General features: G+C 43.8%; 1 protein-coding gene and 1 long non-coding RNA gene across 6 annotated transcripts in view; both read left to right on the forward strand.

The window, feature by feature from the left end:
- npas3 (neuronal PAS domain protein 3) overlaps nt 1-27180 on the forward strand; it is an 831055-nt gene that overhangs the window by 324375 nt on the left and 479500 nt on the right. The gene's annotated exons all lie outside the window — the stretch shown is intronic.
- LOC116976963 lies at nt 7865-19744 on the forward strand. The gene is made up of 3 exons (XR_004413082.1): nt 7865-7976; nt 15189-15196; nt 19735-19744. It is a non-coding gene; the product is annotated as an uncharacterized LOC116976963 (long non-coding RNA).

Here is a 27180-nt window from a genome sequence, read left to right on the forward strand (position 1 = left end):
TTAGTTTGAGGATGTTGCAATTTTTGGAAGAGTTATTGAAGAAGACTTGTGAATTTCTGCAAGATATCCTGTATCTACAATGCACCATGGCATTGTTTCTTTTCAGTGTTGCAGCTGTATCTCAGGGAGAGTATCCCATACATTCCTGCTTCATGGATGATGAAGTAGCTTTTGGAAATAAGGGATATACCATTCATCGTAGGATACACACTCTTTTGTCTGCTTTGGTAGCAATTATGCGGCTGATCTACAAATGTCCGCTGTCAATGATGACCACAAGACTTCCTACCACCACCACTCCCCTCACCCCCACAACATGAATGCTAATCATAGCTGTTTCAGCGAAGGAGATCCATTCAATATCAAGGTGTCATGCAGTAAGAATCTTTATTATTGTTATGAATATTTATTCTGTTCGTGTGTGGTGCGAATGTTACTTGCGTTAGCCCAAAATAATCTTTCAGCAGCATAGACTCAGACAACATACAAACAAATAATGTATAAATAATACAAGTTAGTGAAAAAGACACTAATACAAAACACAATTAAAAAATAAATTCATGGTAGTGCAAGAGGTGGTCCGTAGTGTTCTGTTGCTGAGTTAGAATTAGCATTGTGCCGGTTGATTCAAGAACCTGATGGTCGTAGGAAAGTAGCCTGGTGGTGTGTGACGTAGCTTCAGTCTCTCCTACCCAACAGTAAAAGGGAGAAGAAGAAGTGACCCAGATGGTGGGTATCTTTGATGATACATGCTACCTTCTTCAGTGGTGGTGGTAGACGAGTCATGGAGTCACCCCGACAAGCATACCATATGCCATCTTTGCCACTCTATCTACTTGTGTTGCCACTTTCAGGATGTTATAGACTATCAAACTGCACTTGCATATTAGTATTCTCCACACTGCTCTCACTGATCTCCATGGTGAAAACAAATGCAAAATACCTGTTTAGTACCTCGCTTACATCCCCAGACTCTAAGCACATATTCGCTCATTTATCCTTGAGTGGTCTTACCTTTTCCCTGGTTCATCTCTTTATTTTAATATAGGCATAGAATGCTTTGGTATTTTCTTTCATCGCCGACTCACCAAAGCCATTTTGTGGTCCCTTTTGGCCCTTCTAATCGCCTTTAATCGCGAGTAATTTTTACCTTTCTTTATATTCCTCAAAGGCCCTTTCTGATTCAAACCTCAAACCTTGCACGCACTTCCTTTTTTTGACTAAATTTACCACCTCTTTGTTCATCCAGGGTTCACTTACTTTGCCATCCTTATCCCTCCTCCTTTCTGGAACATGCCAGTTCTGAACATCGATAAACTGGCCTTTCAACAACTCCCACATGTCAGATGTGGATTTACCAAGAACAATTGCTCAGTGTACCTTCCCGTGCTCCTGCCTAATAATATTGTAGTTAGTCTTACTCCAATTTAGCACCTTCCTGCAAGGTCCAGCCATCTCCCTATTCAAAACAATCTTAAGAACTTCAGAGTTGTGATCACTATTCCCAAAATGCTCTTCCACCGAAACACTGGTCACCCGGCCAGGCTCATTTCCCAACACAAGGTCCAGTATAGACACAAAAAGCTGGAGTAACTCAGCGGGTCAGACAGCATCTCTGGAGAAAAGGAATAGACGAAGGGTCTAGACCCGAAACATCACCTATTACTTTGCTCCAGAGATGCTGCCTGACCTGCTGAGTTACTCCAGCTTTATGTGTCTATGGAATGGAATAATACAATCCCATTAGAGTACTTGCACCTTTCATATTTCTAAGGTCCACCCATACTGCCTCAGCGGACAATTCCTCCAGTATGTCCACTCTGAGTGCAGCTTTGGCCATCTCCTGATCAGTAACACAACTCCTCCATCTTTTTTGCCTTCTTCTCGATCACATCTGAAACATCGAAACCTGGAACATTGAGCAACCAGTCATATCCCTCCCACAATCACATCATAGTCCCAACATCAATCCAGTTTCTAAAATTCATCTGCTTCCTCCACAATACTCCTTGCATTGAAATAAACACATTTCAGCCCATTAGTATCTGATTCACCGAATATGATTTAATGTTCTACACAAAAACACCTAATAACTTGCAGTTTTCACTTATAATGCCAAATTTTTAAATGTTCAAACTAATTTGCCCCCAATTAATTTCCAATTTCTTTTTAGGTGATTTTCTCTGTTTAGTTCTTATTCTGGTCCATGCTGGATACGGTTAAACAAATGGCAGCATTTTATTTTATTTTAGCATCTATTCATTCTTCTCATTAGACTGGTCAATAAGCAATTACTGGTTATTAAGCCATGGAGATTACCATATTCAGCGTAATCAATACAACACCAATTTGCTGTTCTACAATTGATTATTAATTGATTATTAAGGAGAATGTTTTTAATATTTTATTCCCAGACACCTTGAGAATCTTTCTCTTTCTTGCAAAGAAATGTGATTAACTATGCATAGACCAGACATTAAATTGTGTATCTACTTACATTTCATAGTTCCATTCTCACCATGTCATATTTTATTAAATATGCTCTCATGAAAGTGTTTTCTACAATCCTATTTAGTACAAGACTTCAGAAGGTAGAGCTGTGGGTTTTTTATGTAATCATTGACTGATCACAGCAGGATTATCACTGTAGATTCCTCATTAAGCGACACTACAACCATCAATGAATGCACATTTTTTTAATGCTCTGTGTTACTTATATTTGGTTCATTCCAATCTACTAGTGAATTTCATAACCATAAAAATACCTCTATTTTTGTACCAGATTGCTTTCACTTTTGCAGATAATAGTGATTCAATTGGACATGGACACAGCATTAGTATTTCTTATATAGAATTAGTGATAATGATACGCTATAAATCTTTGCTTCGGCTAACTGGGCTGGAATTGGAGATGATGCAATACGTATGTATTGTGGAAAGAACTTTTATTACGCTCTATCACTAATCAAGTTTATTCATATCAGTTTTTTTACAATAATGTTCAATCCATTTGCTAGTTAAGGTTAATAGATATATAACAATTGATTCCTTGTTTTACTGGTTTAAAAATCGAGACGTGGGAAGTAGGAAGATGCTGATTAAATCCTTTTATCTAAATGTGGCATGTACATTTGAAAGATTTCTTAAAATATTATTTCAGATTTAGACTTGCTCATATTTCCAATGTACTCCACATATCGTCAGCGTTTGATCCCCATCCCGAGGCTGCTGTGCTTATTTGATTTAGCAGTGTTTCACAACGACGGTTAGTCATGCTTATTTTCTGAATTATTTTCTCACAAATTAGAAAAACTTTATCTTTAGTTTTCCCTTGTGATGCTGTACAATATTAGAGAGAACAGGGACATTACACGGTGCAAAACGTATGCAACATAATTGTCCTGGTTTCTTTTATCCAACTATTATTTATCATCATTAAACTTCACAGTCCAAAATAATAGACAGCAAGAAAGTGCAAATTGTCAAGCCTTGTACTTTTGATTCAACTAATCTTAGCAAATACCAGAGGCATGATCATAGTATTACAAGTGGGGGTGATGAATGAAAAGTCCCCTGACATCAGTGGCCGACACAACCTCCTCTCCTCAGTCCTCAGACCATGGTCTTTTTTAAGTCTTGGCCTTCTTTGATATCCTGACCAGCAGGGGTGCAGTAATGCTGGAGCTCGCTGGAGCGCCGCTCCGCCTCGGGCACCTCTGTAAAAACAAAAGACAAAAAAAGCGGGGAATTTTAACTAGCGGGTGTGTGGTTGGGGTGACCTGATTAAAAGAGGGGGAAGGGGAAGACCCATCACTACTGATGGGTCTTCCTTGTAGGAGGGGGGAGCACTGGGACCCAGAAGAGTCAGACCATGTGCTGTCTGCATCGTGGAGGTTGTGGGCCTAGTGCTGCGCCTGGAACTCTGGTGAGGTGACAGCTCTGGCCCGCTGGTGGCCAGTGGAGAGGCGAGGGTCGGCGGAGTCACTGGTGGAGGCCCGTGGGGGGCTGGAGTAGAGATACGGGCAGCAGCGTCAGGAAGACAGTGAAGGTCGGCGACAGCGGCTGTGGTGGCCCCACCCAGGGAGGTGGTGAGAGTCGACGACATCGGCGGCCCCGCCCGGGGAGTTGGTGAACGTCAGCAGCCGCGGCAGTTTCGGCGGTCCGGGCCTGGGTTTGGTCGGGAAGTGGCGAAGGTCGGAGAGGCGGTGGATGTTGTTGCTGCTCCTCGTGGTGGCCATCTCGGCCTCGTGGTGGTCGGGCCGGTGGCGCTGCGATCCAGCGGTGGAGCTCCGGGCCTGCGGGTGGACGGTCGAGTCGACGAGTGTCGGTGGATGGACCGGTCTGGAGGCGGGCAAACTTGTGTCCAGATAGGTGAGGAAGAGTTTGTTGAGGGTATGGATCTGGCGACGAATTAAGTACAGTTGTGGTCCTTTGCCGGTGTGAGTGGGTGGGTGTGTGTGAGTGTGTGTGTGTGAGTGTGTGTGTGTGTGTGTGTGTGTGTGTGTGTGTGTGAAGCTGCGGGAGAATCAGGGCGAGTTGGTGCCAGACCGGCACCTCTGTAAAAAAAAAAAAAGCCAAAATAAACTGCGGGGAATTTTAACTAGCGGGGAATTTAACAGCAGATTTTAACACTGATCTTCTGTTCATCAACAGAATTGTAGTGAAATTTCACCGTGCTCACTGGGTACATTAATGACTCAGCTGGTTCAATGCCAATGGAGCACTACGTGATACTTAGTCGTGATAAGGGCGATACATAGAGACCCTTTGTAACATCCAATCAGATGTCAGCACTCTGTATATTTCACCTCCACCTGTAATTTCCGGAGACACGAACTGCTCCCGTTCACTACTCAACAGAATTTAGTGAATGGTGACATGCACCGAGTTTTGAAGGCCCTGTGTGTGGGTGCGGATTCAATGTCACTTTCTCACCCAACCAAGTGCATCTTCCCTGCGAAGCGAAGGGGAGGAAGGGTTCGATTCCCCGCCGTCACACTGTGAGGGGAACAATGGGGAGAGTGCGGGAGCGGCGGCCCCTGGAGCTGTGCTGCCCGCTACGGGGGGTGGGGAGAGAGCCGAGTCCGCGGGGAGACCCCCGCACAAAGACTCCCAACCGCAGCACATAGATCCCCGCACCCCAACACACACACCCACCACCTCTCCCCGCCACGACCAGCCACCCTCACCACCTGCCCCACACAGATCTCCTCCTACCCTCACCATCCCTTCCACACCAGGATCACAAGAGCTGCTTCAAAACCCCAAACACATATTACGCCCGACTCTTTGTGGAAATCATGGTGAAACTTCTCATTGGTGGCATTTGGTAAGTAGGTAATTACTTGTAAATTAGTAAAATACATGATTACTGTCTTTTTCTTTACTTGCTTGATAATTATATTTCATGATAATTAATGAGGGCAACCGTGCAATATTTTGTCATGTTATTAAATTAAGTATTATATGTTTTATTGTACAAGTTATACACTGGGATGTAGTGATAGGCTATAATCTTGTTTGACCCTCTTGGGAGACGAGCTTCTCCCCCCCCCCCTGCCCCCTCCCCCTCCCCCCCCCCCTCCCCCCTCCCCCCCCCCCCCCCCCCCCCGCCCCCTCCCCCTCCCCCTCCCCCCCCCCCCCACCCCAGCAAAACCTGAAATGGCCCATTCTTTGGAAAGTGAACAATAGACAATATGTGCAGGAGTAGGCCATTCGGCCCTCCGTGCCAGCACCGCCATTGAATGTGATCATGGCAAATCATCCACAATCAGTACCCCGTTCCTGCCTTCTCACCATATAGTCTTTAAGAGCTCTGTCTAACTAACTCTTGAAAGCATCCAGAGAATTGGCCTCCACTGCCTTCTGAGGCAGAGAATTCCACAGTTCCACAGCTCTCTGGGTGAAAAAGTTTTTCCTCATCTCCGTTCTAAATGGCCTACCGCTTATTCTTAAATTGTGGCCACTGGTTCTGGACTCCCCCAACATTAAACTGCATCTGCCATGCATCTGCCCACTCACCCAACCTGTTCAAGTCACCCTGCATCCTTATAGCATCATCCTCAGAGTTCACACTACCAACCAGCTTTGTGTCATCTGCAAATTTGCTAATATTACTTTTAATCCCTTCATCTAAATCATTAATGTATATTGTAAATAGCTGCGGTCCCAGCACCAAGCCTTGCAGTACTGCCGGCGACTGTTAAGTTGCCGGCAGTCGCTTGAAAAACCGGCAACTGGAATGGCGACTGTCAGTGTGGAACACACACACACACACACACACACACACACACACACACACACACACACATCGCATCTTCACCAGCCCGTGTGATTTTTTTAGACTGCGCTCCTCCCGCTTACCCTGTCTATAAAATTCACACAGTGCACAGCCAAGGTGATACAGATACACACTGTGGTGAACAGTAAGGTTGGCGCTGTAATTAAGATGGCTGCAGTGTACGGTAAGTCCTTTAAAAGAGGAGGGGAGAGGGGGGGGAAGGGGGGAGAAGGAGTGGAGACAACTTTTAAGAAGCCAGAGAAACAGGCTGTGAAGCTCGGCAGACATTTAACGTATCCTTGGTTCTGAAAACTACTGCTTACTTTTTTTTCATCCAATGAAATTCAACGGCCAGCACCGGATACAACCTACGAGAACCTCCAAGATCTTCGACCTCCTGGCAACCCATTAGGACCTCCTGGAGACCCACCTACGGCTCGAGAATTCTCGCTACTCTCCATGGCGGCATCATTCTAGTCGGCAGTAATTTTTCAACCTGTTGAAAAATTTGCGCCGACCATAATGAGGCCGCGACTAGTTCCCAGAATGCGGGAACTCCTCGCGACTATGAAGGCGACTCCCCGGCAACTACCCGCGAACATGTGGCGACTGCATAGTCTCCTGCAGTGGGACAGGCCCATAAGAGTGACTGTGGGACATGCTGGTCAGTGGAGTGAATGGTGGAATATTGCGTTTTGGTGGAATGGGGCTAAACAGGTCCCACTTGGTCTAGTAACATATAAAGATTTCACTTGATAAACTGAAAAAAAATATGAATCATATACACAGTACAAAACAATAGACCTGTAATGCTTTCAGAATTAGAAGAGACGTATTCCACATTTTTTCACCTTTTAAATCACACGTGACTAAGAATGGGCCAAATGACGCCCATTTGACAGCTCCGGCACCTAAAAAATTAGCACCGCAACACTGTCGACCCATTCATTCATCATATGTCAGTCCCGCCATCCCGGGAATTAACCTGGTGAACCTATGCTGGACTCCCTCAATAGCAATAATGTCCTTCCTCAAATTGGGAGACCAAAATTGCACACAATACTCCAGGTGCGGTCTCACCAGGGCCCTGTACAACTGCAGTAGGATCTCCTTGCTCCTAAACTCAAGTCATCTCGCAATAAAGGCCAACATGCCATTAGCTTTCTTCACTGCCTGCTGTGCCTGCATGCTTACTTTCAGTGACTGATGTACAAGCACGCCCTGGTCTTGTTGCACCTCCCCTTTTCCTAATCTGACACCATTCAGACACAGGTAGAAATTCCCTGCTCTTTCACTTTACCTTTGTGTACCTCTACTTAAATATTGTAAAATCTGCTTTACAGTTCCCAGTGGACAAATAGCTTGTATATTCTATAGTCAAGAATAATTTAAATGCAGTAAAACTCTGATTATGCACTATCCAACTATTTGGAAAGCCCAATGGGTCAGCATCAGCTCACACGGGTTCAGGTTCTTGTGCTCCTTCACTCACTGGGGACTGAGTGCCTGTGCTCCTTTTCACTTACTAAAGCCCCAGTCTCTGTGTTCTCTTTCAATTTTCCATAGGTCCAGTTCCCGCATTCCTTTAAACTCAAGATAGACACAAATTGCTGGAGTAACTCAGCGTGACAGGCAGCATCTCTGGAGGAAAGGAATGGGTGCCATTTCGGGTCGACACTCTTCTTCAAACTCGTCTGTCTATTTATCACATTTCCTTGAAATGTACCTGGTTCTGTTCTATATTGGGCCCTTGTTTCCCGCACTCCCTTTATACACACCAGATTCACTGGAAAATGTATTATTCTACTGAGTAACATTGGAAAAAATGGTAAATTATTAAGTGCATTCAGTATTAATAGTATAATATGCAACAGTGTGACAAATCCACTAGTCTGCCACCACCCATGCCCTTAGTGTGCTGGATTAATGAAGCTTTACTGCAAAAGTATCCTCTGCTACATTTTAAAAATATCACATCACAGTTGTTCCTTCAATTATATATTTGAAGCAGGATTAGATGCTTGTAATTATCAGGAGGTCAGATACTATACAAGTTGAGAACATTTTTATAATTACCGCAATATCATTATATACCAGAAATCTGATAAGTTATTGCCTCTTTAGGAGCAACTTGTTCTCAGCAAATAATCCCCATTAATCTTCACTTAATGATTGTGGAGATTTTAGGTTTTAGGTTTAACAGTTAAAAGTACCGGGCCTGGTATGATTAACATTGGTAAAATTAACCAGTTGCCGGAAAACAAAATAATGATGTTTAACCCTTCAGAAGTGCTGGGACACACTATTGGCGAGTACTGTAACAAAAAAGTACTGACCTTAGAAGTCGTATTGGGCACTTGTTATAAAATGTTACAAAGATCGAATGAACATTCCACTGGAAACAATATTTTGGTTAATAATTTACGCGAAATAATATATTACATTACTGGGACGAATGGTCCCTCATTTTCTCAGGTCCAAACTTGCTTCTTCAGCAATAGGATTATTTCATGGAAATAATTGTTATTGATATTCAAACTATTCATACCCTACATATAAAATTAGAACAATTGACATTCCTCCTGCTGCCTCCATACAACCTATTCTCTTCTAGTTCTGTATATTTTCCAAAGATGAGTGTCATTTTCCACTGAGAAAGATATGCAGTTTATTGACAACATTATGAAATTTCAGATATAGAAGAGATTTATAAGAGATATAAAGTGTAGTGCAACTTGACTTAGAAACATAGAAAATACGTGCACTAGTAGGCCATTCAGCCCTTCGAGCCAGCACCTCCATTTAATATGATCATGGCTGATCATCCAAAATCAGTACCATGTTCCTGCTTTTTCCCCATATCCCTTGATTCCGTTAGCCCTAAGAGCTATATCTAACTCTCTCTGAAAAATATCCAGTGAATTGGCCTCTACTGCCTTCTGTGGCAAAGAATTCCACAGACTTACCTTCTATTTCTATTTTTTAATGCATCCATTTCCAAAATTCCCAATAAATTACAGGATCCAAGACAACTGAATTGTCATTTTCAGTGAATTCCACTTTGGGTGGAACTTGGTGGGACCTTCACCTTCCCCGACCTCGTATGAAGAGAGTGACCTGTCAATGTTGGGCTTTTGAGATGGCAATTCCTGCCAGGGCAGCCTCATGGATCACTGCTCATTGTTGACCAAAATAAATGGGACAATTGTTATGGTTAGAATGTATTTTTAAAGAGTTAATTTATTTTTTCATGATTCTTTGCATTAACTACAATTAATTAACAGTTCCAATTCCTAATCTGGTGTTCTACCTCAAAATTATTTTCAGGATGAAATTCACCTTATGTGTATTTCGTATTCTGAAAACTATTGTTTACTGATATCTATAATGCCAGAACAAGGTACTAATAAGACAGATAAATAACACCTTTAGGAACATTTAACTATCTGCTGCTGTGAAACACCATAACCTCATTTATATAATTTCAAGGTTGAGTTTCATGTCTGGAACATAACTCAAATAATTAACATATGTCTTAAGATATTAATTACCATTTTCAAATGACAACTGCAATTTTAAATCACATTTATGTTGTAAATTCAGAAGTTACATGATATGAAATTAATTTTGATAGAGGATGCAATTTATTTGGTGTTGTTCATGCTAAGGGTGGAAATAGCATAGATTGTTTAGCAATTTATAGAGAAACTAAATTCATTGTGTACCTGGTCTCTAAAACAAATTACTGTATTTCATATCAGCTTTGAGTGCCAAGCACCAGAAAGAAATTCATTGTTGTTTTTAACAATTTCTTGGTCTAAGTATTCACGTATGTCTTACTGCCATTTTGAAATATTTTTGCCTCACCGTGAAGTTCAATCCAAGCAAGTTATGAAGTTGATCACACTGACTGATAGCAGATAAATGCATGGACAAATGTGGAGCCTGAAATGTCCAATGACTGCATGGGATCCAAGGAGAGATTAGATAGCATGGGATCTAAGGAGAGATTAGATCGCAGAGGATCCAAGGAGAGATAGTTAGATTCCATGGGATTCACGGAGAGATAGTTAGATTGGATGGGAACAAGGAGAGATAGTCAACTGGATTGAAAATTGGTCTCATGGAAGGAAGCAGAAGATGTTGGTGACCGTTTGTTTATCGGTCTGGAGGCCTGTGACTAGTGGTGTGCCTCAGGGTTTGGTGTTGGGTCCATTGCTGTTTTTCATCTATATCAATGATTTGGATAAGAATGTACAATGCATGATTAGCAAGTTTACAGATGACACTAAAGTGGATGGTATTGTAGATAGTGAAGACGGTTATCAAAAATTGCTGCAGGATCTTGATCAGAGGGGCTGAGGTATGGTTGATGGAATTTAATGCAGAGAAGTGTGAGGTGTTGCATTTTGGGAAGTCTAACCAGGGCAGGACCTATACAATGAATGGCAGGGCTCTGGGGAATGTTGTAGAGCAGAGGGATCTAGGAGTACAGGTAAATGGACACAACATTGTGGAGTGATTCAACGGGACAGGCAGCATCCCTGGAGAGAAGGAGTGGGTGATGTTTTGGGTCGAGACTCTTCTTCAGACTCATGATATGCAGGTACACTTAGTTTCTTGAAAGTGGCGCCAAAGTTAGATGGGGTAGTCAAGAGGCATTCGGTACATTGGCCTTTATCAGTCAGAGTATTGATTATAGAAGTTGGGAGGTCATATTGCTGTTGTACAAGATATCAGTGAGGCCACATTTAGAGCATTGTGTTCAGTTTTGGTCACTCTTTATAGGAAAGATGTTGTTAAGCTGGAAGGGGTGCAGAGTAGATTTACGAGGATATTGCCATGACTCGAGGGCCTGAGCTATATGGAGAGGTTGAGCAAGCTAGGACTTATTCCTTGGAGTGCAGGAGGATGAGGGGTAATCTTATGGAGGTGTATAAGATCATGGAGGGAATAGATAGTGTAAATGCACAGAAGTCTTTTACCCATAGTAGAAGAATCAAGAACCAGAGGCATAGGATTAAGGCAGGGCTGCCTCAACTACCTCCTCTGGTAGCTTGTTCCATATACCCACCACACTTTGTGTGGAAAAAGTTAGCCATTAAAAAGTTACCTTAAAAATACTTCAAACAAAAAACATTGAAATCATACTTCTACAATGCACTAAAACATGATTTTAATACATTAAATTTCAAAAAGTCCCTATCGTGGAAGGGGGTACGCCCTCCTCCTATACCCTTCCCCCATTTGGTCGCTCCACTTCCTCGCATGGTACCCCCAAGGCCAGTGATCGCTCAGCCTCCCCACTTTCAAAAACGCTCCGTGGCCCCTAGTTCAGACAGAGAGCACTGCCAGATGTGAGCGGGGAACTGAGGCCAGTTGTCCGTGCTGTCTGGATCCCAATGCTCAGCGCTTCGTGTTTCGGAGTTGGCTAATGTTATTGATTTGTAATTAGCCTGGTTTGTAATTAGTTGACAAAACCTTAATTCATTAATCCGGAATATCCAGGGGGATGGGATAAGTGTAACATTAAAATGACATGTCAGGCTGTCTGTCACAACATATAGCCCCAATACCCATTATTTCCTTCAGTTAAATATTGGGAAGGTAGCACTAGTGTCATTTGCCACTCAACTATTATGTTTGTTTACCTCACTGACTATTTCTAACCCCCCCCCCTCCCAAATTCCTTTGACAGGTTAAATAGAAATGTCCCCAATCTCATTATTTTATTAATTGAACACGTAGATGAACCTCCTCAAGGAGTGTAATCAGATGGAATCTGATTCAGATGCGATGTTTAAGGGCTTGTTCAAAGAAGGGGCATATTTTAAAGGTGTGGCAGAGATACTTGCAGGGGGATGTGTGAGGAGGTTATTATTTGTCTTTAGTTTTAGCTTGAACCAGGACATCTGAGATTCAAAGTTTAATATAGTAATTGTGCTGATACTGATTCCAACCAACCACGTAATGAATATCATCCATTCCGGAGGTTTTATTTTTCTGATGCCATTTAAACTTCATTTCAATTTCAATCACTGCAAAGTAAAAGTAATTCGGAATGGGAAGCATTGGAACAAAAACTTTCCCTTGGTACATATTAACTGTAATATAATAATGTATGCATGTTGGTAGGTGCAATCAAAACAAATATATTTTTATGAATACCACAGAAAATATGATGTACTCTCAAGATCATATTTAATAGAATAATATTGCTTAAATATATTGTTACTGGACTTTGCATTTCGGAAAAGTCCCAGCTGAGAGGAAGACAGCAAAATACTGAAAATATTGGGGATGAAAATGACTTCAGGACAGTTTGTTAGGAAAATGAAGGAAATGGTAACAGAATACATACAGCAGAGTGAATATTATTTTATGGATGAGAAATTGTGTTCAACCAATTGATGACTTCTTTGACAAAGTAACTAACATGTTAGATTACAAGGAAGCCAATGGATGTAGCAAATTTTGTTATACAACATTTAGTCTGTGAAATGCCCCATAAAAGATTACCGCATTAGATAAGCACCTGTGGACTTGAACGTAATAGGTTAAGTCCAGGGGGTCAGATATGGGGCTTTATGTGTGGGCCAGATATATTGTCAGTGCAGAGGGGCTAGGAGCAAGGCCAAGTATGCACCCAGAGTCAATGTCTGGTATTGTACTAGGTGTGCAGTCAAAGCTGGGACAATGGGAGTGTTCACCACTGGGAACCTAAGCAGGTAAGCAGTTATGATCAGGGTAGAATAGAAGCCAGGTGTAAGACTGGACTCAGGGTCAGGAATGAGAGAAGGTATGCAACTGGAGTCAGGGTCAGGAGTAGTACCAAGTGTGCAGTGAGACCCAGGTTGGTCAACATGGGCCAAGTGTTTGATTATGATCTGATTTCCATACATTAATATACTAAGATCATTCATGTGCTGCACCTGTGGATCAGAGCCTGGCTCTACTGTGGAATGTAATTAGGAATGTAATGTAGCCTAACCTTATTCATAGCTAATCCAATTTAAAGCATAAATATTGCATTCAAGTGTAAGTTAAAAGACTCGCTACAGAATGCACCAGATTGCACAATTTCAAGCTGAAAAATGCAAAAGCTCCCAACCAATGGGACACCCCCCTTCCACATCCCACAACCCCCCCCCCCCCCCCCCCCCTCGGTCACTATGCTCCCTCAGGCTTGGTCTCTCGCAATTTCTCACTCCAAACTCTCACCCAATGTTGGCAGCCCTGATTAAGGTGAGGGTGAAAAGATTTAATAGGTACCTGAGGGGCAACTATTTTATACATTCTCCAACTGCGACTGACCTCAAGGCTCCGGAGGCAGAGCCAGTCAGGACTCACAACGCGAGGCTGGCCGACTTCGGGGCTGTGGCGGCGGCGGCCAGACTCGCTGATGCGGCGTTCCAGTTTTCGGCAGCGGCCCGACTCGGAGCTGAGGCTGCGGGACTCGGAGCTGAGGCAGCGGTGGCCCGACTCGCTGAGGCTGCGGGATTCGGAGCTGAGGCTGTGGCGGGCCGACTCGGAGCGGAGACAGCGTTCCGGCTTTCAGCAGCGGCGACATCACTACGGAGGTCCGCTGGACTGGAGGGCGGCATCTTCGGCCTGGATCGCCTCAGCGCAGAGGGAGAACAAGGAGGGAAGAGACAGAGACTAAGACTTTTGCCTCCATCACAGTGAGGAGGTACTTGGTGAACTCACTGTGGTGGATGTTAATTTGTGTTTATTGTATGTTTTGTTATTTATTGTGTATGACTGCAGGCAACAAAATTTCGTTCAGACCGAAAGGTCTGAATGACAATAAAGGAATCAAATCAAATCAAAATCAAATCAAATCATACAAAGGCTGGTAAGTATATTAAACAAGCTGCCAGAGGAGGTATTGGAGGCAGGTACTATCACAACATCTAAATCACCTTCGGACAGGCACATGGATAGAATAGGTTTAGAGGGATGTGGGCCAAAAGCAGACAGGTGGGACTAATGTGTAGATGGGGCATGTTGGTCGGCATGGGCAAGTTGGGCCGAAGAACCTGTTTCCCTGTTGTATAACTTTATGACTCCATGACTGTTTGCTTTGCCTCTAGATTTGCTAGTGAGTTCCTAAACAGGATATCCAGCTCTATTTTGCATCTGGCCCTTAGCATTACAGGAGAGGCTGGCATCGGAATTATCACTCTGTTCATTTTAGGAAAGTTGCCAAATCTGTCAAAAAAGCAAAGTGTGATTAAGTGCTTGACTGCATATTAATGTTTTTTTTGTGTCTGTTTTTCTTTGTAAATAATCTTAGTAGCTGCTATTTTCTTATTGATTATTTAAATCAACTTTAGGAATTTTGAAATGTTTCTATCAAACAGCTGGTGAGGTGTCAAAGGTTGTCAGCATCGTGCAGTGTGGACTTCAAGATATGCAGCCTAAGGCCTGCTCATAGCATGCTGCCCTCCCTGCCTCAGGGGGCACCAACAGCATTGGCTCTCCTAAAAGTATGGAAATAAGAATGTGCAGACAGTTGAGGACCACAGTCTAGGGAGGTCAGAATTCACTAAGATCAAGGTCATTCATTTAATTCTTGCAAAGATATTATGGCAGTGGCATATAGATAGAAACAAAGCACAGGTTTTCAGTACATGCTGTTGCCAGTGTGGGTCTTCTTTTTTTTTACAAAAGTACATTGTGCATACACAAACACATATTCACAAGACTAAGATAATGAATATATCACATGACACAAATGACACCATTATGCTATTCAGTTTTTAAAGATACTGTTATCATGATATAAACTACACTGCTCTCCCCTTAGGAAAGAAAATAACTTGTAAATTAGCCAAACAAGAACAATTTTATAAATTTAATCTGATGACTGGTTTACGTCCTCTTTCTGATCTCCTGCGTGATTTAGGGGGAGAAGTCAGGTTGTGGTTCTCAAGGAGAGTCAGTTTGTGGCTCTGAATAAGAATCAACTTCTAGATCATTTACCCATGTCTCCACTCTTTTTGGAGATTCTGATCGTACATTTGAACTTGATATAATACCAAAGTCTAACAGATCTACTTGTTCAACTATGCTTTGCTCTTGAACTGGTTCATCCCTAGCTGGGATCATATGGTTGATGTGCACACTTCTAACACAATCTCCAATTTCTACCAAGTACTTCCTGGTACAACACACTTCAACTACTGTTCCCACCTCCCATTTGTTTGCTTTGTAAGGGAGCTTAGAACACGAACCTGATCATGTATATTGAACCTATGTTCTTTTTGACTTCCACCATAATGACATTTCTGATCAGATTATTTGCGTTCAACCTCAGGACACATGTTAGATAGAACCAAACTCAGTCTAGTTCTGTGCTTTATTTTCATGAGAAGTTCAGCTGGAGTGAATACCGTGGTAGATTGTTGCGTGGTACGATATTTCAGTAAGAAACTAGCTAGCCGCTGTGACATACTGAATTTTGAATTCCCTTCAAGAACATGTTTCTTGAAAGCTTCTTTGACTGTTCTGACTGACCTCGTTCTTGTCTATATTAATGGCAGCCTTCTACCCAATTCCTGATAATATCCCTTGTCCAACTATCCATAACCCAATCCATATTTGAAGCATAGCTATCATGATAACTGGGACCATGGAGTGTTGATCTCAAATTGATCAGTGACAGATCATTGCAAGTAATTGGTGTTGATGATATTAATGCATATTATTGGAATCATTCTGAAGTGATTGATCTCAAGGAGTTTTAAATTAGAATTATTGCACCATTTAATAATCAGCTGTATTTTTACTATTGAAAATTCAGCTTCTCTAGTGCTTATCTATATTACTAAAAGTAAGATCTTGACCACTTCCTGTTTTTCTGTTTCATTATTTTTGAAAAAACGCTGCCACTTACGGCTGTGATTTTTGGCCATCTTACTCGGTGACCGCTGCGCAGGACAAGAGGATTTTTCCCATCGATGAAAAATAAAAGAGTTATTAATGTTTTTAAAATGTTGACTTTTTCTCTGCTGCCCCTGCTGGTGGGAGGGGGGAAGGACTATAAAACCCGGAAGTGTGCCTCACTCAGTCTCTGCAAGATGGAGGAAGCGAGAGGGTCACGTCTCTCTGAGCTGTGAATAACACTGAACACATGTCTAAGTCAACTGTGAGTGCCCTTAATGTGGTTTGAAAATGAAAATGTGGTTGCTTTGAAATGCTGCATTACAAATGGTTGTTGGTGGTGGTGACTGCTTTGAAATGCTGCACTGCAAATGGTTGATGGTGGTGGTGACTGCTTTGAAATGCTGCACTGCAAATGGTTGTTGATGGTGGTGACTGCTTTGAAACTGTGTATATGTGTGGGGTGGATGTGGGGGAAACCGTTAGTCTCTTCCCTGTACGGGGACCCGACTTTTTCCCTGTCGGGTCTCCGGTGTCGTTGGGCCTAACATCGAGGCGCCGGCGGCGTCCACCGGCCGGGACCAACCTGACTGCTCCAGTCACGGAGCCTGCGGACCTGACATCGCGGAGCTGGCCAACTTCGGAGCGGGAGAGCTGTGGTGGCGCTCGGCTGCGACCCTACTTTGGAGCTTCGGAAGCTCCGGCTGCAGGCTGACAGGAACTCGTGGGTCCCTGGTGGGAAACCGCTTTTCGGAGCTCCTGCAACGGCAGCTTCTCCCGCTGGAACCGCGGGGTTGAAAGGACACGGAGCGAGGCCTAACATCGCCCCGTGCGGGTTAGTGGCCACGGGACTTACGTGGACGACAGATGGAACAATGGGCTAAGTGTTCGGCTGGCAACCGGAAGGTAGCTGGTTCGAATCCTGCTTGGAGTGCATACTGTCGTTGTGTCCTTGGGCAAGACACTTCACCCACCTTTGCCTGTGTGTGTCCTTGGGCAAGACACTTCACCCACCTTTGCCTGTCTGTATGGAAGTAATTGTGTGAAGCACTTTGGGGTCAATGCAAGTTGACTAAAAATGTGCTATATAAATAAAGACATTATTATTATTATTATTACCATCGCCCGCCGGGGACTCTAACATCGGAGCCCCAGTTCGCCTAGACGCTGCAGTTGGATTGTTGGACCGTGGGTTGGTCTGCTTGAACCGCGGGGTTTAAAGGACACAGAGCTGGGGCCTAACATCGCCCCGCGTGGCTAAATGGCCACAGGACTTACCATCGTCCGCCGGGGGCTTTAACATCGGAGCCCCAGTTCGCCTAGATGCTGCAGTTGGACCGCGGGTGAAGAATAAAGGGAAGAGATAAGACTTTGCCTTCCATCACAGTGAGGAGGTGTTGGAGACTCACTGTGATGGATGTTTATGTAAACTGTGTTAAGTGTGGGTCTTTTTTTTTGTAATGTAAAAAACTAGTAAACGTAATTTTGTTCAAACCTAGGTTTGAATGACAATAAATAGCATTCCATTCCAAATGCTGCACTGTAAATGGTTGTTGGTGGTGGTGACTGCTTTGAAAAGCTGCACTGCAAATGGTTGTCGGTGGTGGTGATTGCTTTGAAATACTGCACTGCAAATGATTGTCGGTGGTGGTGACTGCTTTGAAATGCTGCACTGCAAATGGTTGTCAGTGGTGGTGACTGCTTTGAAATGCTGCACTGCAAATGGTTGTTGGTGGTGGTGACTGCTTTGAAATGCTGCACTGCAAATGGTTGTTGGTGGTGGTAACTTGACAACTTCCTGTTTGCACTGTATATTGATTTTGGATAAAACGCTACCACTTACGGCTGTGATCTTACTCAATCCCCCACCGCCACGCCCCTTCCAGTGGGAGGGGGAGGGATTATAAAACCCGGAAGTGTGGGTGTGATTCTCTGCAAGATGGGGGAGGGAGAGGTCACGACTCTGTCTGAGCTGTGAATCAACTGAACACACTGAATGTCTACTGAACTGTTAGTGTGGTGTTTATGTGGTGTTTTGTGTGGTTTTATGGTGATTTTATGGTGGGTTCACCCTGCTTGAAATGGTATGAAACTGCACTTCAATTTGGTTGTCTTGCACCCTGCTTGAAGTGGTATGAAACTGCACTTGAATTTGGTGGCCCTGCACCCTGCTTGAAGTGGTAGGAAACTGCACTTGAGTTTGGTGGCCCTGCACGCTGCTTGAAGTGGTAGGAAACTGCACTTGAGTTTGGTGGCCCGGCACCCTGCTTGAAGTGGTAGAAAACTGCGCTTGAGTTTGGTGGCCCTGCACCCTGCTTGAAGTGGTAGGAAACTGCACTCGAATTCAGTGACCTTGCACCCTGCTTGAAGTGGTAGGAAACTGCACCTGAATTTGGTGGCCTTGCACCCTGCTTGAAGTGGTATGAAACTGCACTTGAATTTGGTGGCCTTGCACCCTGCTTGAAGTGGTAAGAAACTGCGCTTGAATTTGGTGGGCCTTGCACCCTGCTTGAAATGGTAGGAAACTGCATTTGAATTTGGTGGTCTTGCACCCTGCTTGAAATGGAATTTCAAGGAATAGCCGTGAGTCAACTGCTCGCCCACCAGCAGTGAGTGAGCTGCCAGCACATCAGGCTTGAGTGACTGAGCTGTCTCCCCAAGAATCCATTTGGCCCACAATGTCCATACTAGCCATCTGGAAACCAGTCCCTTCATCCCACAATACCCATACTAGCGCTCCAGAAAGCCCCACCCCCCCCACTGGCCACCAATATTGGAATTGGTGGACTGGTGGAATATTGTGTTGGAGGACCAGCCCTCCCGTGTGAACACGGGACCCAACAGGTCCCACTTAGTCTAGTGACTGATATAATTTATCTGCTAGTTTCAACGTTGATCATCATAGCTAAATTTGCTCCATCCTTGAAGGGCTTAATGTCAACCAACGTCATATTAAACACCACACTGCCTCCTAATGGAAGGAAATGGCACTTGGGATGTGTATTCTTTGACAGTGTGCTGGACATTATCTTGGTATTAGGGTTTATGAATACATGATTTGTAATCAAAGGCAGCACAGAGGGCAAGCAGATTATGCCATTAATTAGTGTCAAACACTGATTTGAATACCAGTGCTGCCATTTTCACATGGCATGTTTGCAATAATTTTGCACAGCTGTGGATGGTTTAAAGAAATGAAAGACCTCTTCACCAAGCACAATTTTCACAGACATCTTAAAGGTTGGTGGATTATTTCTTCTGGCTGCTAAAATAATTATTTTTGAAGCTGTCTTACACTTGTCAAATGTTTGATTGTTGATATACAGTGGTCTGGCAGGTCCTGGTCTTTAAATTTGTTGATATTTCAAAGCTAATGCTGAAACAGCATCAATTCCAGATAAAGAGCAGAGACGTAGACTTGAGATTTTGCTGAACCAGGAACCATTTTAGGACATCAAGCACACAACCTGCTGAGAGAGGTTTATCATTGGGGTTGTTCTGATGTGAAGAAAAACACAACCATTTTGAAATGGAACAGGTAGATGCACAGAGTCTCTTAGCCAGAGTAGGGGATTCGAGGAGCAGAGGAAGGGGAAAAGATTTAATAGGAATCTGAGGGGGGACTTTTTCACACAAAGGGTGGTGGGTGTATGGAATAAGCTGCCAGAGGAGGTAGTTGAGGCTGGGACTATCCCATCGTTTAAGAAACAGTTGGACAGGTACATCGATAGCACAGGTTTGGAGGGATGCGGACCAAGCGGTGGCAGGTGGGACTAGTGCAGCTTGGACATGTTGGCAGGTGTGGGCAGGATGGGCCGAAGGGCCTGTTTCCACACTGTCTCACGCTATGACGACATGACTGATCAGATTTTTACATCATGCTTTGCTTACATTTTTCCTTTTGTATTTCCTCATTCCAAATTCATTTTACCCAGTTTTGTCTTCTACTGATGGAAACCCATATGCCACTCATAGTTCCATCCAACATTTTATACGATTAAGACAGACTTTTTGCTAGCTGCCACAATAGTTCATATAAGCTGACTGCAATTATAACTTCTATGAAGTGATTCAACTTTATACATTTTGTAATGAACAATTGTAAAAAATTTAGTTTTACTTTAATGTTACACTAAAAATATATGACCATGTATTTGAATTAGCAAATGGGACTTGCTTAGCCAGATTGGATGGGCTGGGCCTTAGGGTCTGTTTCCAGCTGTATGACGCACCGACTATAATTTGAATCTGTATTAGTGATGTACGTTAAGCAATAAAAACTGCTGCTAAGGTTATATAATTCCAACACCCAAGGAAAAAATACCTGTAATGTGACTGTGTTGGAAGGAACTGCAGATGCTGGTTTAAACCGAAGATAGACACAAAAAGCTGGAGTAACTCAGCGGGACAGGCAGCATCTTTGGAGAGAAGCGATGGGTGACATTTCGAGTCAAGACCCTTCTTCAGGCTGAAGAAGGGTCATGACCTGAAATGTCACCCATTCCTTCTCTCCAAAGATGCGGCATGTCCCTCTGAGTTACTCCAGCTTTTTGTGTCTGTCACGCGTAATGTGACAATGAATAAAAAGGAAAAGTTATTTCTTAAAGCTGCTTGTACTAGTCTTACTGAATATTTCGAGTCAATATCGATTTTCATTGTTGCAATATTTCATTATCAGAATTAGTAGATTATCTTTAGTTTGCAGGTTTAAAAGGGCATTGCTCTTCTGACACATATTGCATTCATTTATATTTTTATAAATGTTCTGCATTGTGCTTCTATAAGTAATTGTAGAGAAATGTATTTGATGAGGAATTATCCACTCTATGAGCTATTCCCTGGCAATTAAAGTCACATGAAACACCCACCCACCAGCACTAATCTGTTCTGAGTGCAGGAAACTTAAGGGCCTGTCCCACCTGGGCGTCATTTGTGCGTCACGCAGGTGGCGCGCGAAGATTTTGTGAATCACAAAACCCTGGGGTGCTGCGAGCGACCGCGAGTCACTGCCTACGCCACCACGCCTCACCACGCGCCATGTGTGTATAATGCATGCCATGCGCGCATTGTGCATCGTGACGCGTAAATGATATTGCGTAAATGACGCGCAAATGACGCCCAAGTGGGACAGGTCCTTTAATGAGCTGACCCCATGAGGCATGGAGGCTCTCTGCTGCAAGTATGTTTCCGATTCTGAGTCCCCTGTCTGGAATACCCCAACAACTTCTGACTCGAAAGGAGCTGTCTTAAAGTGTCTTCTGTAAAAATAAACCTCTGTAGTTAGTTTCATATAAGACTGCTGAAACCGCGCAGTGCTCCAGCCTACTTTAAACGCCAGAAATGTTGGAAACCTGACAAAATAATTAAACTAAAACATTGTTTTAAAATGTAAAGGTTTAATAACATCTTAAAATGCTATTAAGTAATTTAAAATATTAAAATAATGTAAAATAAAGTAAATATACTGCTTCTCTCTTATTTCAAATAAATGTATGTTTATACCTGTGAATCCTGGCATTAAGTTGATGAGTCTATTGCAACAAGGACCCATTCCCTCTCCTTGGTATTTCATGTTCCCTCACTGGTTTGTAGTAATCCTAGCAAAAGAGCAGATCTGATTAATTGGGGGATTTCCCAGAAGAGCTGAACACCAAATAGCGCACTTTTCCATTAAGACGATAAAGGTAATGGCCATACCGTATCAGCTCATTGGGGGCGTCAATCCTCACAATAGTATCATTCCATGGGATTGGGAACTATGGGGGAGAAAGTTCAACTAGATGCAGAGTTAAATACTTAGTACTTGGTCTCTTAAGGGACTGTACCACTTGGGTGTCATTTGCGTATCACGCATGTGGCGCGCAAAGATTTTGTGAATCCCAAAATCCTGGGGCGACGTGCGTGACCGCGCGTCACTGCCTATGTCACCGCGCACCATGCTCGCGTAATGCACGCCATGCGCGCATCGTGCGTCATGACGCGTAAATTATGTCGTAAATAACGCGCAAATGACGCCCAAATGGGACAGGCCCTTTAGACCTAATGTACACTTGGAATTTGGAGTAGTTCATCATTCATGTCTGGCAGCGACTGACTTGGAGTTGATACATACGTCTCAACCGGACACCACACAACAGTTGATGGATCAGGTTACTGCTTCCAAGAAGGCGCAGACTGACTCCACTCAAAACTTCATGCCACTATGGAGTCTTGGACAGTACCCATCAGCGCTCTGCTAAACATGACCCAGGTTGATCTATAAACCAAGCAGATTGCAGCAACAAGAAATGCCACCACCACAGTCTTCAGGCACCAAATTATTTGCATGAGTTGTTCATCGGGATAGACAGGAGATAATGGAAACATTAGTGAGATTTTGTTAACCGCAGATATGCATAGCATTGTCTGCCTGATCCTCTCAGTTTTCTGATGCGATTGTGAAGTGTGAAAGTCCTCTTTCTCCCACGATTTTCCCACCTCCACAGAACTCTAATCAATACCCTTGCATCTGCCCCACATGCTAAATTCCACCAGCTACGGCTGGAGCCCTTCCAGGGCAAGAGCTAGTCATGAGCATCCAGCAAGGAATCTGCTTCCCCATCAAAGAAAGGAGAACGCCTTCTAGTGGTCTGATAGCTGTACCGAATAACAAAGTGCAATCTATTTGTAAAATTAGCACAACAGATAATAATAATAATAATGGATGGGATTTATATAGCGCCTTTCTAATACTCAAGGCGCTTTACATCGCATTATTCATTCACTCCTCAATCACACTCGGTGGTGGTAAGCTACTTCTGTAGCCACCGCTGCCCTGGGGCAGACTGACGGAAGCGTGGCTGCCATTCTGCGCCTACGGACCCTCCGACCACCACCAATCACTCACACACAGGCAAAGGTGGGTGAAGTGTCTTGCCCAAGGACACAACGACAGTATGCACTCCAAGCGGGATTCGAACCGGCCACCTTCCGGTCGCCAGCCGAACATGTGCATGTGTTTGTGCCGATTTGATTATTAATTGTCCAAAAAGTCAGATTTAGAAGTTACAAGTCTTTCAGCATTATCAGAGCAGATGAGCTAATTGCCTGCTCGCCAGGAAGCGAGCGGGCAAGATCATCTCTGACCCTTCTCACCCTGGCCACAAACTCTTTGAATCACTTCCCTCTGCAAGGCAACTCTGGACTGTCAAAGCTGCCACAGCCAGACATAAAAACAGTTTTTATCCACGAGTAGTTGCTCTACTCAACAGCCAAAAATCTGTAGCCTCCCTTTGATCTGGTATTTTGTTGGTTCACATGCTTGATCAATGGTGTTTTATCATTAATATTTTATTATTATTAATGTTTAGTGTTTTATGAGTCATTCGTAACTGTCACTGTATGTCATGTTGTTACTTGTGTGCGGAGCACCAAGGCAAATTCCTTGTATGTGAATACTTGGCCAATAAACTTACTTACTTACTTACTTTGGAGTTGATTTCAGAATAATCTGGCAGCTACCTGAATGTTCTGCAGTGGACTGCACATGTTGCAAATGAGAATGTAGATGTCTCTTTAAATATCACAGCTCTAGAGCAAGAAACATGGTGAAAGCATTATTGATCTTTGAGTGATCAGTAAAAGAGAAATTTATGGGGAAAAAAGGTAGGCGGTTCGATTAGTTACCTAATATTGGAGGATTCAGTGTTCATACCATTGGGTTAAAAGCTACCAAGCAGTTTATATCAAAGATTTGGGTGAGAACTTACAAAGCCTGATTAATTAGTTTGCAGTTGACACTAAAATGGATGGTTCTGTAGATATCAAAGATGGTTATCAAATATTATAGCAGGATCTTGGTCAGTTGGGCAAGTGGGCAGAGGAATGTTTAATAGCGTTTAAGGCAGATAAATATAAGGTTTTGCTGTCAAACCAGGTCAGGAAAATAAATGGCACAGCTCTGGAAAGAGTTGTGGAGCTTGAAAGTGGTGTCACAGGTAGATAAGGTAGTCACAAAGGCTTTTTGTGCATTGATCTTCATCAGTGAGTATAGAAGTTGGGATGTAATGTTAAAATTGTACAAGGCATTGGTGAGGCCAATTCTGGAGTATGGTGTACAATTTTGGTCGCCTAATTATAGGAAGGATGTCAACAAAATAGAGAGAGTACAGAGGAGATTTACTAGAATGTTGCCTGGGTTTCAGCGACTAAGTTACAGAGAAAGGTTGAACAAGGTAGGGCTTTATTCTTTGGAGCGCAGAAGGTTAAGGGGGGACTTGATAGAGGTCTTTAAAATGATGAGAGGGATAGACAGAGTTGACGTGGATAAGCTTTTCCCACTGAGAGTAGGGAAGATTCAAACAAGGGGACATGACTTGAGAATTAAGGGACTGAAGTTTAGGGGTAACATGAGGGGAAACTTCTTTACTCAGAGAGTGGTGGCTGTGTGGAATGAGCTTCCAGTGAAGGTGGTGGAGGCAGGTTTGTTTTTATCATTTAAAAATAAATTGGATAGTTATATGGACGGGAAAGGAATGGAGGGTTATGGTCTGAGCGCAGGTATATGGTACTAGGGGAGAATACGTGTTCAGCACGGACTAGAAGGGTCGAGATGGCCTGTTTCCGTGCTGTAATTGTTATATGGTTATATGGTTATATAGTGAGGGTATTGAGTATAGAAATTGGGAAGTTATGTTACAGCTGTACGGTATTGTGATCAGTTTTAATCAGCCTGTTATAGGAACATTGTTGTTAAATTGGAAAGGGTGCAGAAAAGATTTATGAGGATGCAGCCAAGTCTTGAGGGCCTGAGCTAAAGGGAGAGGTTGAGCAGGCTAGGACTTTATTCCTTGGAGTGCTGGAGTATGAGAGGTGATCTTATAGAGGTGTATCAGATCATGAGGAGAATAGATAGGGCAAATGCACAGTCTTTTACCCAGAGTAGGGGAATCAAGGACCACAGTCATAAGTTTAAGATGAGAGGGGAAAGATTTAATAGGAAGCAGAGGAGCAGCTTTTCCACACAAAGAGTGATGGGTATATGGAATGAGCTGCCAGAGAAGGTAGTTGAGACAGGTACTAGAACAATATTTTAAATACTTTTGGCCAGGTAAATGGATAGAAAATCGAATATCGATAGAAAATAGAAAGGTTTAGAAGGATATGGGCCAAATGCAGGCAGGTAGAACTATTATAGATTGGTTGGTGTCGGCAAGTTGGGTCGAACAGCCTGTTTCAGTGCTGTATTGCTATGAGGTGCTGTTCCTCCAGTTTGCTTATGGCCTCACCCTGGTAAACACAGGAAACATGTTCCCGATGTTGGGGGCGCCCAGAACCAGGAGCCACAGTTTAAGAATAAGGGGTAAGCCATTTAGAACGGAGATGAGGAAAAACTTTTTCACACAGAGGGTTGTGAATCTGTGGACTTGACTGCCTCAGAAGGCAGTGGAGGCCAATTCTCTGTATGCTTTCAAGAGAGAGTTGGATAGAGTTCTTAAAGATAGCAGAGTCAGGGGATATGGGGAGAAGGCAGGAACGGCCATGATCAGCCATGATCACAGTGAATGGCGGTGTTGGCTTGAAGGGCTGAATGATCTATGTGATGTAATTAAAGTGAAGGGGGAGATGTGATGTATTTGTAATGTACTATCATTGAATGTATTAGAATGGAATTTGTGATGTATATGTAATGTAATATCTAATGTAATTGCCAGTGCCCCTTGAGGCCAAAAGCAGAAGCTGGCAAATGTACCTGCGCCTCGTGACTGAGGTCAAGTGACCTTCTGGAAGTTTCAGTCATTGCAGATTACTTATCTTACACAAAGGCGGATGTGTATTCTTTGTGCTAGTCTCAAAAGGGCCTGACAGAGAACGTTACATGGTGTCAAAGTAAAAAAAATATATATAGAGGGACTCAAGCCTCCGAGACCACTCTCCATGCAAAAAGAAAAAGAAAGGTCGGAACGGGAAGGAAGAGCACCGCCATCGACTTCGGGTGATTTCCAGGACCGTGTAGCTCACGGCCAGGCCCAGTAGCCACCGACGTCGGGTGAGGTCCTAGTACCGTGTAGCCCACGGACAGGTCCGGCGACCGCCAGCGACGACAACCGAGTCTCCAGCCGGCCGGGAGCAGAAAAAGCCCGACTGCGCGAGAGAAGCGGACTGGCCGAGTGAGAAAGCCGGCCGCGAGCGGAGTCAGCCCGGACGTGAGACAAAGTCCGGCCAAGCAAAGAGAGGGTCCGACCGCGAGAAAAGCGGACTCGACCGCGAGAGAAGGGGACACAGCACTTCGCCAGCCCCCGCTGCCGGGACACATCCCGACGGGTGGAGCAGCGGGGGCTGGCGAAGTGCTGTGTCCCGCTTCTCTCGCGGTCGAATCCGCTTTTCCCAGCACCTATTGTCTATTGTCTATTGTAAAGCTCCCCAGGACAGAAAGGACAGTATGGGACTGGGAAGGGGAGTTAGAAGGGTTAGAAACCAGAAGGTCCAGTAGCCCTTGGCAGACCGAGCGCAACTGTTCGATGAAATGATTGCTGAGTCAATGCTTGGTCTCGCCGATGTAAAGGAAGTCACATCAAGAAAATCGGATGCAGTAGATGAGCTTAGAGGAGATGCACGTAAAAATCTGTCTCACCTGGAAGGACTAATGGGTCCCTCGTGAGGGAGGAGGTAAAGGGACAGGTGTTACATCTCGGGGAAGGTGCCTGGGCAGGAGGTGATTTGGCTGGGAATGGCAGAGTCGCAGAGGGACCGGTCAGTTTGGAAGGTGGAAAGGGGTTGGGATGCAAAGAAATGGTGGGATCACTTTGAAGATGGCGGAAATGTCAGAGAATGATGTATTGGATGTGGAGTCTGGTGGGGTGAAAGGTGAGGAGCAGGGGATTTCTGTCCATGTTCCATCTGGGGGGAGGGGGAGTGAGAGCAGAGCTACAAGACAGGGATGAGGGATCCATCAATGATAGCAGTGGGGAAACCATGTTTACTGAATAAAGAGGACATCTCGGATATCCTAGAATGTTTCCATTGCGGCAAAGACG

Source organism: Amblyraja radiata, chromosome 9, assembly GCF_010909765.2.
Source record: "Amblyraja radiata isolate CabotCenter1 chromosome 9, sAmbRad1.1.pri, whole genome shotgun sequence".
In the NCBI taxonomy this organism is placed as follows: domain Eukaryota; kingdom Metazoa; phylum Chordata; class Chondrichthyes; order Rajiformes; family Rajidae; genus Amblyraja; species Amblyraja radiata.